The 16831-nt window shown below is 37.2% G+C and overlaps 1 protein-coding gene across 3 annotated transcripts in view; it reads left to right on the forward strand.

The window, feature by feature from the left end:
• Positions 1-16831, forward strand: part of LOC138698368 (caspase-1-like) — a 359132-nt gene that overhangs the window by 236485 nt on the left and 105816 nt on the right. The window contains exon 1 of one of the 3 annotated variants that reach the window (XM_069824235.1): positions 16620-16810. The exons of the other annotated variants lie outside the window; for them this stretch is intronic. The gene's annotated coding sequence lies outside the window, so the exon portion shown is untranslated. Of the gene's footprint in view, positions 1-16619; positions 16811-16831 lie in introns of those variants that run through there. 3 annotated transcript variants of the gene reach the window in all.

Genomic DNA, 16831 nt, shown 5'->3' on the forward strand with positions numbered 1-16831 from the left:
AAATCTGTTATATAGGAGAAAAGTTGCTAATTTTGTGCGAGATCGTGCGTATTTGCTTGTTTTCCGCACAGAACCAATACGAGGTAAGTGTGAAATACCACATTCAGTATTCACAACGTAACACACATAACATTTTCCCTTTTCTTACCGCTTAAGCGCAACATTCATTTTACTGCTTTAGGCTTTTAACATATTATTTTTAGAGACGTTTAACATAGTAATAATTATAAATTGGAAACTTACCACTGCAATTTCACCTAAATTGCACTGTTAATTATTGTTTTTAAATATTTGCAAACATTAAGTAAACTCTACAACACCATAAAAGTTACTGCATTTGTAATGCAAGTAACATTAAGGAAGCCGTGAAAAAATCAACAAGATTCCAGATGCCGATGTTATTACTGCAATATGTTATATAAATAATATTGTTAAAATATTAAAATGAAAAATAAATCATTACATAACCTTACCGTTTGTTTTAAGTTCGCATTTATAGACTGGGGGAAAAAAAAAAGACAGACGTATATCACGGCCTGCTGGAGTATAGTAAACACAGAAAATATTTTATAGCAACAATGTTGAAGAAAGATATTTTGGTTTTCCGAAGTTGCCGTCATTAAACAGAAACCAACATGGAGATTTCATTGCAACTAATTAGCAATTCGTCTTTCAGGTATGTAATAAACGATCTTCGCACAAAATAATGTACGGTATGTTTGTTTTCATGTTCTCGGAAATTAAAAAAGCTCAACTACGTTTCGCTTTTTCAGTCTTTTCCTCGACCATGAAAACGTCAACATACCGCTCTTGTAACGTATATTACTATTTCGTGCAGTCAGTAAAGCGAATCTTTTAAGCTTACGCAACACATTAAAGTTCTTAATAAAATAATTTCAAATTACTTCAGTTATTTAGGCTATTAGATTATTTTGCAATGTCCATTGAGAGTCATCATTTAAAATAATGTTACAGATTCAAAGTCCCTTAATTAATTATTAATAAAAAGTGCAACAACAAAAATGATACAGTCACTAAATTGGCAACAATGGCCACCACAAGCCTTCTATACTTGAAATACTATCCTTTTAAGTATTCTAGGCGTTGACTTATCAAATAAGCGTGTCTAAATACACGTTGAATACAATTCCGGAAGGCTGTGGTTTAGATTTACGAAGCAAACTGCTAATACTGTTTGCTGTGAATAAATGCGTAAACAAATGTTTACCGATCACATTTTTTTCAGTGACGGTATGTCTTTTTCACTAACGGTATGTTTTCTGGCCATAGAAACCAGTGGTAGTATTACATACCGGTGCATACCGCCTCACTTCCTTCACTGCTTATAAGGACTAGTTCCTTTTATACCAACGTAATGAGAGCTTGTATAAAAACATATATGCTACCTGTGACTACTGTGTAAAATTTCAAAAAAATTTGTTAGGTAGGTGAAAAGTTATTAGTTTGTCCCGCTAAATTTGCATTTTGAATCACTGTGCGGCGTATGGGATCTTACAGTTTTTTATGCTCGACCATGCCGAAATGTAGTAATTATACACCTGGTAGCAGTCCTTTAATGCATGTCATTAAAGTACACCTATTCATTAAAGTTCAGGTTTTCGATTATTCTCGGAAATGCAATCGGAAGACAACGAGGGAAACGTCACGGAGGCTGGAAATCCAATACTGTCGCAGAAGGTTATGTTCTGTTACTATAATAATTAGCGTTAATTGTAAATAAAATTCAAATAAATTCAATTTGTCATCTCGTTTTTAATTCTAAATCAATTTCCAGGTTAGTTCATGTTATTCTCTACATTACATCAAGGTCAATGACATTATTGTTCCTCGGAAAAAATCAATACTTTCGCGTCTGCGCACATCTCACAATTCACGAGCTATGCACAAGGTCACTTCTGATCTTCAGTCAGATACAAATAAAATGAATACTTCTGAATAATTTAAAGTTAGAAATATGGTCGAGCATAAAAAGTCGTATGAAACTTGCCTATAATGGTAATTAAGACGCTCGTATGAAAATTATGAAACTCGCTTGCGCTCGTTTCATAAACAAACATACTCGCGTCTTAATTACTATCATTATAAGCTCGTTGCATAATGTACTATTAAAGAATCGTATGGAGAAGAGAACGTTTTGTCCTATCGGACCCATAGATCTACAATCTATGGGTGCGTAAGTTTTGTACATGGAGGTCTATATTCTTACACGGAGATCTGTACTGAACTCAGAATTGCTATTCCTAAGGTCCCCCCCCCGCCCCCAGAAAAGCTACACTAAAGGAGGCACAGTTTTCTTTTGCTTCACTGGCTTCTGTGGGATATAGGCTATATTAGTTTGCAGCCACAAATATTTTCAACATAAAAATCGCTTGATACTTACCTATTTATTCTAAAACACTGTGGTAACCCCCCCCCCCCTCTACCAGCATAACATGCGACAGGTATTTTAGTAAGTTATTTTACGACACTTTATCAACATCTTAGGTTATTTAGCGTCTCAATGAGATGAAGGTGATAATGCCGGTGAAATGAGTCCGGGTTCCAGCACCGAAAGTTACCCAGCATTTGCTCATATTGAGTTGAGGGAAAACCCCGGAAAAAACTTCAACCAGGTAACTTTTCCCGACCGGGAATCGAACCCGGGTCACCTGGTTTCGCGTCCAGACGCGCTAACCATTACTCCACAGGTGTGGACGTTATACTAATAATTAGTAACAAGTGGGGGGCTGTATTAGAATGTACCGTACAGGTATCAAACTATTTTTATGCTGAAAGTATTTGAAGAGTCCACTGCAAGAATGTTGGATGTCACTTTCTTGTCGAAAATGAATTAAGACTGTCAATGCATAGCTTAAGACATGTAGAATGTACATAGAGAGTTATATGGCATTAACACTGATAATCATTGTCCAATAATTATCGGAAAATCTCAGTTAAGCTTTGAGCGCTAAGCATTTCAAACTTTCAATTGCTTCTCCTGCAAAATGTATTCCAAATGACATCCATCATTCTTGCAGTGGACTCTTGTAGTTGCAAACTAAAATCACATGTTTACAAATCAGTGAAACAATGGAAAAATGTTGGTTTCTTTGGTGCAGCTTTTCTAGAGAATTACCAAATGGATGGTTGGGAAAACCTGAAGGGCTGCAGATGCACGCTCCAGGATTAATAAAGAGATGTACGCCTCTGTTGTGACAGTTTCATGGACACTTTAAATGAAGCTTGTTTTAGAATTAAAATGTAAACGAAAACAATTTATTTACTTCTTCTTTGGCATAAAATATCCGTTAAATGATGGTCGGGTGAGTAGAGAGAGAGGAGGGTAAAATACTGTATCTCAAGGGAGCAAAATATGGGGGTGGAGCGTATGTGAAGAAAGAAATTGCGATGACAACACTGATTATAATATTAATGTGATTTTAATTAGCAGTCACAAATATTTTCAACATAAAATTTATTTCATACGGTATCTGTGTGTTCTAGTGCAATGTTGTATCCACACCCACCTACTTGTTACCAATCTAAAACTCGAGAGGTTCAGGACGCAAGACTAGGGAATCGAACTATTTCTCTAGTACAGCTGGCGCCAGCGTTTTTGGCGTATGTCCTAGTGCTCAGTTTGTGAGCATGTTGCTAGTGCAGCTGAGAATGGCAACACTTCCTATACACGTCATATAAGTCATTTGCCAAACACAATTGTCAGACTGACTGCGGAAAATGTAAAACACTCGCACGTAACATTTCCATTACTTATTTTACACCCCAAAAACGGTGACGCGGACTGTAATTCGTACTGAACCTCTCATGTTATATTGCTAAGTAGGAGTGAGGAAAGGGATATTGTCCAGAAGAACTACACTTGGTTTAATTCATAATTTTTTTTGCGAATTTCATTTTACGTTTTACGTTCCAGTGAACAAAATATGCTATTGTATGAAAGTTAAAATACTTACAGTACCGGTACTTAATTTAAGAGTTAAGATCTAAAACCCCATAATCCAATATATGGAACCAATGAAATTCTCACTGCCAGTTTCATTGTTTCATTTGTTGTACTACTTTTATTTTACGTTTCACGTTTCGTTGAACTATGCGAATTAAGTTGAAAGTTAAAAAACCTATTTTGGGACTTGGAATATAAAAATTACTAATATTGTATTTAAAAAAAACATTCTCACTCTCAGTTTTACTGTTTTATTCTATCATGTAGGCCTACAGTGTGGCCCGCCGAAGTGGTGTACAACTAGAAAATGGGTCACAGTCCTGTCATCTATCCGCAATATGCTGAACCCGAATCACGTAAAGTGAAGTGGGTAGGCATTGGATACATACATTCTCTTTTTGGCATTGATTAATTAATTAATTCAATCATCCATCCATCCATCCATCGGCGGTTCCTCGGGGGAGGGAAGGGAGGAACGTTCTCCTCACATTTTTCTTCTTTTGAAAGTAAATACCAAATAAAATATGTGCCTTGAAATTCGAGGAAGATTCGATAATTTTTAAGTTCTCAGTTATAAGAAAACCTCGGTTGAACGAGTTTTAAACGACGCGCGCTCATGTGCTGCTAGAAAACTGTGAGAAAGATGCGAGATTGTTTGTGTGGAGGAAAGCCAGCCCATTCCTCCTTTACTGCAGTTAATACACATAGACAACAGCGCACTAGCGGCCAGAGAAAGAAGCAGAGTTTTAAAGCAAGTAAATGAACGGATAGGGAGGAGATCCTCCTCTGAATCAGCGCATGGGCGGGAAATAGAAACCGACTGGTCGTGCAGCAAGCTCTCTACCGCTGCCATCTAACGATGTTGCATTCAACCAGACTATAACACATCTAGGAGGAGGCACAATAAAAACAGTTTTAACGCAAAGCTATGAAAGTCACCATATATTTTTTTTAATTATAAATCAAAAATATTATTCATTGCACTTTTTATAGGCTACTATTCATTGTTTGAAACTTTCAAGAATATTTGAAAGTTAAAGTCGGGTTTATATAAAACAAAGAGGAAGTAGTTCTACGTTAGTATCGCAGATCTTTTTGGCCCCTGAAATTCACTTCCATTCATTATCTACTAGACAGGGCAACAGCCAAGTTGTCAGTTTTGTACAAATATATTTGAAATTGAAAGTAGGTACTCCAAACTGCATTATTTTTAACATAAAAAATTAATCGGCCACCGGCAGCTTTGAACAATAATGGTAGTATGACTTTACAAGAACTGACATTCTTCAAAAGCATGTGATACTGAACTTATAAAATGTATATGTGGCAACACAGACCACATGGGTGGGTACAGTGTTCTCGCTTTTCTCAGATTATTTCCCATTCCCATTTCCGTAAAACGGTTCCGATTACGTGTTAGTAGCTATAATCTCTTCCAATACGTGTGATGCTGTAGTGTGCTCGAAAAATGCTGCGAGGTTGTGAATTTCCTTGTAATTGTTAATTTGTGCAATTATTCAACAATGAATGTAAGTGAAAACATAATATATTTTGGAAAATTTAGGAAAATCAGTTTACAAGAACAGATTATTGCTATACAGAAGGGAAGGCCAACCCCAACACTACCTGGTCTTACATGTATGCATGTAGGCTAATTTGTAGCATGTTTCATTGAAGAAGGTGGCATTTCAAGCTGTTAACTTCTTGCCTCCTCTTAAGAAATACGCAGGAGCCGCCACTGCATCTATCCATCCATACTACGATTTTAATTTTTATGTTTTACGTTCTGGAGAACAAAATTTGAGAAATGGATGTGAGTTCAAAATATATAATTTGGAAGATGTAACCAAACACACTTCACATTCCGATGAAGAATAATGAGAACTCGAAGGAAGCTAAAAATGCATAATTTAAGATTTGGAACCTAAACTCGCTTAATCCAATATTTGCAAAAAAATTACATTCTGAATATTAATTTCAATTCTATGGTTACAAACACACACTAGACATGGACACATTTGTGGGCCTCTCCTGTCCTGGGGTCAATGGCTCCACAGAGACATACACAGGACAGAATATTAACAAGGAACATCTATCCATGCCCGAGGCGGGATTAGAAGCCATGAATCTTCGCCGCCTAAAGCAATGGTCAGCGTTTTCTGACTCGCGAGTCAACTCCTTAATATACAAGCAGGGTGGAGAATAAGGTATGATCTCTCTTTGTCTTTGTCTCTTGTACAGAGGAGGGACCCGAAGGTTTACACTGCAGGCTGGGGTTATTATGCTTACCACGTCTATTCTGTGAATGATTGGGTAGCCGAACGGCCGCGCTGTTGTACAAGTACAGCACGCTGCACCGTGAACTGAACCCGGGCTATGATATGGAGGATGATGATGATGATGATGATGATATGTGAATTAGGTCCAACGCCGAAAGTTACCCAACAATTCTTCTTTAATTGGTTCAGGGAAAACCTTGAAAAAAATCCCAACCAGATAACTTGTCTCAATCAGGATTTGAACCTGGGTCTGCTCGTTTTATGGTCAGACGTGCTGACCGTTACTCCACAGCGGTGGACACCTCCCTCCCCTTAGCCATTACTTGTTTAAAAAAATGTTTTTTTAACGACGCTCGCAACTGCAGAGGTTATAACAGCGTCGCCGATGTGCCGGAATTTTGTCCCGCAGGAGTTCATTTACATGCCAGTAAATCTACTGACATGAGCCTGTCGCTTTTAAACACACTTAGATACCATCGACCTGGTCCGGGATCGAACCCGCACCCGCAACCTTGAGGATAGAAGGCCAGCGCTATACTAACTACGCTACCGAGGCTGACATATTACTTGTTTATTCAAAGTTAAGCAGTTTGGGTTTCCTGCCCCTCTTACCTTCCTCTTTGCTGTGTATTGGGGATTGTATTTTATATGACGTAATCTTTTCCAGCCAGTGGCCTTAGGGAAGCGTGTCTCAGGTCACGTAGGCACCCGGCCCGGCGCCTATGGTAACTGAATTACTAGAATTCCATGGACGTGAAACCCAGAGTAAATTTTTATCCTTGTACCCATTCAACAATCTCAGAAATTTTGAACTCTTTTGGATACAATAAGAATTTTAACGCAAGGGGAATTTTATACACGCAAAATGTTTAAAAATGATCTGAAAAAACGGCGCGGCGTATGAAAATCAACCGGACTTAAACAAAAAATGTGCATGTCTTTTTAAAATATCTGCTATGGACTTAAAACTGGCTGAACACGTAAATTGATAACTATTTTCTGACAGGGACAATTGAACTTTTGGGATTAAAAACAAATACGAATATTTTATGGACAAATTCCTCTAAATTTCATCCATAACACCCCATAAATTTAATTATCTATCGAATACTTCAATCTCCTCCGTCTCGAAAGTATTCTTTTCATTGTTGGTCACTTTTCCAGCAACTGCGTAAAATATTTTCTCCTCCCCTCCCCTCAGCGTGGCGTGACGATGGAATTTCTAATTGTCGTTCCCATACTAATCAACAATAAGAGTTTCGAATGGAATGGTATTGACAGTGCCGTTGTCTATCTGTGCGTGTTAAGACTTGTCTTCCAGCGTTCTGCTTACTGTCGAGTGCTCAAGTTTTGGACACAGGACACCACAACATGGGAGAGTGCATTGTCCGGTTATTTAGCTGCTTTCGTCACAGTAAAGCTTCTCAGGTTTGAATAATTTGATCATAAATTTAATGCTCAACAATATGAAGATGCAAGTTCAGAGCTCTGCCTTTTCTGTTTAGAAATTTCTGTGTGGAATATAAAGTATAATAATTTAGACATCTTCTCACCATTCGTGAGCTGCCACAAGGGACGAGTACTTAATCATATAAATGTTTACAAGTTCATTGAACCATTGATTTTATTTTGACAATGAAACTCCTACAAGTACATAGCTTCAAATACATCCTACAGTGGGAACAAGCATGGGTTTATGCGAGAGAAACATACTATTCTCCAACCAGGAGATCAACCGTGAAAGGAATGTGCTTACTATTGCGTCATCTATTGGAGCGAAGTAGATAGATAAAATTATCGTTATAACGTCAGTTTAAAAACCATGCGCTCTCCTGCATTTGTTATTTCCTGTATGGAGAGATTAAAAGACCAGGAGATTAACAGTGATCTAATTTTGTAACTAGGGTAGTATAAACATGTGAGTATTAATGTTATTGTTTGTGCTGTGAGAGCGAGCCAATAGATATACGAGTACCCACGTGTGTGACCTTATGACATCTTATGACAACATTCATTCACAGCATTACCCCGCTGCCTTTCATCCCGCAGAGACTTTCTCGTGGTTGGAGCACAGTATTAAATATGTAATTATGCCTATTTCAAAATCATAGTTATTGAGTTTTTCGTAATTTGTAATAGATTCGTGGGTTTCTTTAAACAATACTGTTGACATTTTCGTATTTATTTACTATTCAATACATTAGTATCCGTAATTACGAAACGGAATGACGTCAGGGCAAGCAAGAGGGATGCGGGCACAGTGGAAAGGGCAGTGAGCCATCAGTAGTACCCTTGCCTACGAATACGTACCACAGTCTAGTATACAGTCGTGAAGCTCAATATGTAATAAATATGCATCCATAGATAGTTGCTACCCACTAGGATCGCTACTATCGCCTCATTACAAACAATGAGAAATAGTATCTGCACAGTCTATTGTTCCTAGCAATCTCAACAACTCAAACTTCGTGACTGTCGCAAAGCTCAATACGTAGTAAATATGCATCCATAGATAGTTGCTAACCACTAGGCCGCTACTATCACCTCATTGCAGACAATGCGAAATAGTACCACAGTTTAGTATATACAGTCACGAAGCTCAATACGTAGTAAATATGCATCCATAGATAGTTGCTAACCACTAGGATCGCTACTATCGCCTCATTACACAGAATGCGAAATAGTACCGACACAGTCTATTGTTCCTAATACCCTCAAAACTCAAGCTTCGTGACTGTATATGCTAGACTGTGGTAGTACCAAGACCGTCTTCAATACTCAGACCTTAATACAGGTATCGATAGTGGCAAAATGGCGCCAGTGGCGGTCCAAGCATGATTACTACGTGATTTTGTTGTGATGTCTTTGTTTCAATTACTTCGTGAAATGGACCGTTCGTGGGTTTTACCGGATTGTGATTATAATTATAGATCTGTCTGATATATCAGTTCCCGAAAAATAAAACTTAACGAGACGAATGGTTAAGGTTCATACATCGTGACAATATCCAGCTTAAGGAAACTATAGTGTTACACATAAAAAAAATTTTGAACCTAGACTAGTTATAAGGCAAGATATCTATTCTATGGTGACGCTTTTCGTGTTCCCTGGGAAATTTCGAATCTTACCTATGGTGCCTAGCCAACCGTAGACCTACTCTCTAAGCAACCTTCATACCTTACTGTCGGTCTTCTAGTACCCAGAAAGAATCCAGATCAACGGAGAGAGGAACAGATCGAGAGAAAAGAATTTTTCTGGGAATGGTGTGAAAGGACATTATTCGTACTTTTGTCAAGTTTCAAAGTGAGGTTCAGAAAAGAAGTGTGGCTTCATTTATGACTGTAGTGACAGATGATTTTATTATTTTCCTAAATATGAAATAGGCTAAGACAGTGTAGAAGAAATTACATAATTTATTTTGAATTAGAAAAAACTACTTTTCAATAATAACTATACAAAGTTGTTTGCACGAAAAAAAATTCAAATCAATTTTCGGAAAAAGTGAAAGAGGTAATGAAGAATTAAGTCTAAAAGTTACAATACGTAAAGAACTGAAACTCAGGATGAAATAGGCCAAGCGCCCTAGGTTACGCCAACAACCATCTATTAAATGATAAAATATAAGATAATTTAGGCTATTGTTATTATTTCCCCTACTGTCGTTCTGTTCTTTCAGATTCAGCATTATTATTATTATTATTATTATTATTGTTGTTGTTGTTGTTGTTGTTGTAGTAATGGTGGTGGTGGTACCGTAGTAATGATAATAGCAGTAGATGTATTAAGTAGTGGTATTAGCTGACTTTGTATAAAGGTAAGCGTTCACTACATCGTATCGCACGCATCGGACGAATCGCACGGATCGGAAAAAGACTATCTTTGCTGTAATTGTTATGTAACCGCGTTCACTACATCGTATCGGACGCATCGCCTCACGGCAAATCCGTCCACGTTTCTCGGATGGGCAACTTTGCCGATGCGTGCGATCATGGCCTTCTTTAATAAATCAATTTTAATTGGTCAACTGTTACTATTATGTTGTGTCATGTTCAGTGTCGCGCCAAAATGGCAGACGGAAAACTTATTTCGCGTGTAGAAAATTGCGAAGAATTATATAATTTGAGGCGTTCCCATTACAGTAATCAAGTCGTTTCTTGCAAATATGTTATGTAACCAATATTTCTTTCGTTTTTTCCTCTTCAATTAAGACGCATAAAGCAATTACAAATTCTTATTCGCTAACAGACGTAATTAATAGATCTAACCTCAACTCCTCTGCTTTCAGTAATGTCAATATCGTACGACGTCATATTTTAAACAGCTGATAGGGGAATCCGATGAGGTGAAGCCGTTACAGTGAACGCACTGCACTTAAAATATCCGTTGCGTGCGATTCGTACGAGGAGTGCGATACGATGTAGTGAACGCTTACCTTAATTGTGTTATTTATTCTGGTCATGTGTTATCCTTTTATATGCCCAACAAATACTGTATATTTGTGAACGTTTGTGTTTACTGCAGTAACTTATACAGAGTTCAGGGTTTGATTTTCAACTTATTGAAAACTATTTTCAGACTGCTTTTGCACTGTTAAGTTCATAACTTTATAGCAATGTGTTTCTACTCGTACCTACTTATCTTCTTGTTTCACTTTTGAAATTGAAACCTATATTGTTCATAAATTATCGCTGGACGTTTATTTAACATACAGTTTAGTAATTCAACTTAATAAATAGGAAAAATATAACTCTCTTGAAACAAGGATATGGCGGAACCGTCTCTAATATATCGCAGTGTTCTGCAAACATTTTTCTGCTCACGGCACAACCTAGACGGGCCTAGACTCAGCACGGCACACCAAAATGTTAATTCCCTCAAAAACATGTGGCGTGACTCTCTTAATATAATTACGTAATGTAATCAAATTTATTATAATTATTATTGTTTTTTTAGTTGGTTATTTAACGACTCTGTATCAACTACTAGGTTATTTAGCATCGATGAGATTGGTGATAGCGAAATGATGTTTGGCGAGATGAGGCCGAGGATTCGCCATAGATTACCTGGCATTCACCTAATGGTTGAGGAAAACCTCGGAAAAAACCCAACGAGGTAATCAGCCCCAGCGGGAATCAATCCCTCGCCCGAGCGCAACTTCAGACCGGCAGGCAAGCACCTTAACCGACTGAGCCACGCCGGTGACTTATTATTGTTACTGTTGTCATCACCATTATTATAAAACAAATCGAGTCTTACATTTATTAACAATTTATGAACTTTAATTCACAGTAGAAAATACACATTTCTGTTGCTAATATTAAAGTAAATAACTACTCATACCTTCCATGTAACACTTGGGCCTGCTTAGCTCCGCAGGGGTAGTTGATACGTGGCGAAATCGTTGACAATGCAAGCCTCATTTCTTCATCGATTGATTTGAGTCTCTCCCTCTTCGATGTTTTAATTTCAGTTAACGTCGAGAAGCCCAGTTCACACATATATGTAGTTGAAAATGGCAATAACATATTAACTGTCATCTCGGAGACAGCAAATATTCACTTCTTATTGACAACCAAAATGTTTCCAAAGGCACTTCGAGAAGTTTTAATTTCAATGTTCTGTTTGCTTTTAAATTTGTCAGTTTCTTTTGTACGAGTATATTATTCGGAAGATGTTTTGAATCCACAATGAATGGATCACGAACCCAGTCGAAATCTTGAACACTCTCTCCAAAATAATTCTTGAACTTCTGCTGCAAGATTACTAAATGTTCTTTAAGTCCATTAACACTTCATTACTGTCAGCAAGGGGCCATACAGTTGGGAACATCTCAAACGACCCATTTTCAATAATCTGTATCCACAAATTCAGCTTATTCACAAATCCTTGAATCTTATTCATACTAATCAGAATATTTTGGTTCCTATCTTGCATTTTTCTGCTAAACTCATTGAAATGTACGAAAATATCGGAAATATATGCCAATTTAGATACCCATTCATCATCTGCAAATAAATCCGCGTAAGCATGCCTCTCAACAGTCAAAACTGTTTAGCGGTGAATGAGACAATGGTCGCTCCGTATGTTAGGATTTACAACATGTAGGCTACTTTAGCCACGAATCCTTTCACTCGGCCTATCATAGAAACGGCTCTGTCTGTACAAACACTAACTCAATCCTCCTATGTTAATTCATTACGGATCACATATTCATTAGTTGTACGAAATATTTCTTCACCGATTGCTCGCTCGGGCAGTTCTTTGCAAAAAAAAAAAAAAAAAAAAAAAAAAAAAAAAAAAAAAAAAAAAAAAATACGTATAGTGAGGGTCACATAAGAACAGTTCCTAAACAGCAAATATTGCCGTCTTGTCAGTGTTGCCAACTGTTACCAGATATCACACGATCTATGTACTAAATGACTTATTTACTTACCGTATTTTATGTTGGAAGGTTATTCTAAATAACTCAATAATTTGTAACATATTTTCGTAGGCAAACTATACGAGAAAGGGATCAACAAGTCAAGTATTTTGTCTAGCAATACGAAATGCATTGATTTGACTAAACAATTGACTCATGAGACCTAACCTAAAAATGTATTTTGTTTGATAACATGAAATTATTAGTACTAACTCCGAAAACTTACCTGACTATAGTCTTGAATTATAACCACAACGAAACACATAAAATAACTTTTATATATTAATATTAATACTGATATTAGTTAATTATTAGTATGTTCAAATTTCTCTAGCTTCTAGTAACCAACTCAGAAATCTAGTACAATTTTAATTTCATGGAACTCCAGTACCGACAAATATTATCGATATTTGTCTCAGCTGCCAACATACCAGTTACAAAATCACTACCATTTGTAGTATTTGTCAGTATCGAAATTCGAAACAAAGTTGGCAAAAGAAGATTCAACCTGCAAACTAGAAAATCACCACAATCCACTAGCATATATAGTAATGGGGGAAAATGGTTAGGTTTCACCCTTAAGGTATGAAGTAAGCTGATCCGGACTATACTTGCAATTACATCCCCGTCAATGTACCGAATGTAGGAAAGATGATGTGCGTGACCGCTAATATCGGTGGACTCGTCGATCTGAAGTGAGAACTTCTACTGCTCTTTATTTTCTCCTTCACAACGTCTTCGATGTCACTGGACATGTCACTAACTCGGCGGTTGATTGTGGCAGCAGAGAGAGGATTTTTTTTTTTTAATTTCACTAGCAGCTCCTAAATCCAGGATTATTTTCACGATTTCTTTACAGGCAGGCATTAATAACGTTTCAGCTATTTTGTGTGTATTTTTTGGCCTTGATAAGTTCTGCTACCTTATAGCTAGCTTCCTGTACTGTTTGAGAAACATGTACCGAAGTAGTCATGAGTAAATAGTGTATGCGGGATGACTTAAGGAAAAGTGAAGTTTCATATCAGAGTATATGGCACGTGCCGCGCCGTTCGTCTTTTGTATACCTGGCGAGTGCAGCAACGTACAAAACGAAGGAACCCCGATGCATTCATAGTGACATTGCAACGCAATGTGTGCAGTTGTGTTATCCTGCTCAAGTATTTAGTACGAGTTGAATATGTTGTGCTGATCCATTCATAATGGAAAAACGTTAAATTCGCTCAGAGATACGAAATGCAATTAAGAAGTATGGGAGTAACATTTTATGTATTAACGAAGACAATATCGTGTGTAATGTATGTAAAATTGAAATAAAAACCAGAATAACTCAGGCTATAGAGAAACATTGCAACAGTACATCGCACAGGAAATGCGTTGAAATGAAATCTGAGGAATCATCATCATCATCATCATCATCATCATCATCATCATCATTTAGTTGTGCCTGTCTAACGACACGTGCAACATGATGCTCACTACAAATATTCCTCTAAATATTCCTCTAAAGGTTTTCTTCAGAAATTCTCTCGATACAAAAATTGTTTAAGCGGGAGGCGAAGATGATTCAGCTTCGACAACTTACGAGAATATATCGTCGTTTACCGCAACGCTGGTAATTGCATCAATGATAACGAGGACTGAACCTTGCAAGGTATGTACTACAGTACGTTATTTTTCTTTTCCTTCTGACTGTACGGAGATACAGTAGCATGTCGACGTCGTCTGTTTACGTTTAAAACCTGTTCAGCTAATGGTCTGAATGGAAAAAAATGTAACATATAGTAAATGTGCACCTACATTCAACGATAAGTCATCTCGCATCCACTGTCTAGTCATGAGCGTTACTTTTTTTTTCTTTTGTTCCAACAGCCGACGAAAATAATTCACAGCTTTGCTCGACAGGAAGGAATGTTTTGTTAACAAATGTCGTTTCAATTTACTGGGAACCATACCAGTATTACTGAGTTTTTCACTACGCACAACACACTCGGAGATTGGGCATGTTTTGTCATCACACCATTTCAATTTTAATTAATTTTCGCGTCACACCTTTCACCTTGTGGAGGCACACCGGCTGCGGAACACTGATATATCGGAATGGTTGGACTGCTGCGTCGGCCATCTTGTGTCTGCATTATGATCTGAGTATTGAAGACGGTCTTGCTAGTACCTATCTATAGTGAGGGTCACATAAGAACAGTTCCTAAACAGCAAATATTACCGTCTTGTCAATGTTGCCAACTGTTACTAGATATCATACGATCCTACGTACTAAATGACTTATTTACTTACCGTACTTTATGTTGGAAGGTTATTCTAAATAATTCAATAATTTGTGACTTTTTCGTGGGCAAAATATACGGGTAAGGGATCAACATGTCAAATATTTTGTCTGGCAATACGAAATTCATTGCTTTGACTAAACAATTGACTCACGAGACCTAACCTAAAAATGTATTTTGTTTGATCACATGAAATTATTAGTACTAACTACGAAAACTTGCTGTAGTCTTGAATTATAACCACAGCGCAACACATAAAATAACTACTATGTATTAATATTAATATTGATATTAATTAATTATTAGTATGTTCAAATTTCACTAGCTTCCAGTAACCGGCTCAGAAATCTAGTAAAGGTAAAAAAGAAAAGGTATCCCCGTAACATGCCGTGAAGGCACTTGGGGGGGCATAGAGGTAGAGCCCCATGCTTTCCATGACCTCGGCACTAGAATGAGGTGGTGTGGTCGGCACCACGCTCTGACCGCCTTTTATCCACGGGAAAGACCCGGTACTTAATTTTATAGGACAATTTTAATTTCATGGAACTCCAGTACCGACAAATATTGTCGATATTTGTCTCAGCTGCCAACGCACCAGTTACAAAATCACTATCATTTGTAGTATTTGTCAGTATCGAAATTCGAAACGAAGTTTGCAAAAGAAAATTCAACCTGCAAACTAGAAAATCACCATAATCCACTAGCTTATGTAGTAATGGGGGGGGGGGGGAAATGGTTAGGTTTCACCCTTGAGGTATGAAGTAAGCTGACCCGGACTATACCTAGTAGCAGTGGGAATGCAATTGCAGTTACGAAAATTAGTAAATTTAATCATAAACGTAATTCATCCGACTACAATCTACAAAGTTTCTCTAGGTCATGCACAGCCCAGATTATAGTGTATAATGTTGGGCGATTAGTACGCAAGAAAAGGGCAAAAAAATCCTGCAAAATACTATTTCAGGAGATCAGCAAATACTTTCGCTAATGTTTAATTAATTCATTTGAATCTGTTTCATTTTAAGTACAACATAAATATCATTTATTGGCTGAGACCACACCGTACACGAGCCTGGCTCTTACGGTAGTGGCTAGAAACTTTTTTGTTTTCTAATTTTAATTTGTACTCGTTAGCTAGTTAATTAAATTAAATTAAATTAAATTAATGTAATGAAAGACGAAGTAAAATTCATTGTAATAGAATTAAATAGTATCAGTAGAGAGATGGGCTTTCAGTTACCATGTTTGGAACTTTTTCTATTACACATTTTGCAATGAAGCACACGTGTGTAAATGCATTATAACTAAAGTTATGTTGTATTATATTTTATAACATAACAAAATGAAAGGAAAAAGTACAAATCTGAAATGCAATATTTAGATTTATTCAGCTTTCATTTCATCCCTATCAATCAGTACTAGGCATTCACATTACTTCAAATTTAATTTGATTAATGTGATCATTGCAAACCTCCGACAATCTTTTTCGTCCGAGCTCTGCCCGTTGAAGGCCGCTCCATGACGGGTCGGTAGAGCATCGATACGACATGAACTCGGTAAGCGCTCTGCACGCCGAGTCAGTGTCGCAGCCATATTTGAATTGGCAGCCTCACACGAGTCGGCGCGAAGCAGTATCGATACAACATGCAGCCTTGCTGCACGTTCCTTAGTCGGCAAGCAGCATTTACCGAGTGAAGTTGTGAATATTTCTATTTGTAACAAAGAACAATGTTAGTGGAAATACAGTTAGTTCTTGAGATAGAGAAATATCCATGTATTTACAATTACAAATTGGCGGAATATTCACGAAAAGACATAACAGAAAAGGCGTGGAGAGAAGTTGCTAAAAAAACAGGAATCTCAGGTAACATTTTTTTATTAATAC

The sequence above is a fragment of the Periplaneta americana genome, chromosome 4 (assembly GCF_040183065.1).
Source record: "Periplaneta americana isolate PAMFEO1 chromosome 4, P.americana_PAMFEO1_priV1, whole genome shotgun sequence".
NCBI classification, from domain to species: domain Eukaryota; kingdom Metazoa; phylum Arthropoda; class Insecta; order Blattodea; family Blattidae; genus Periplaneta; species Periplaneta americana.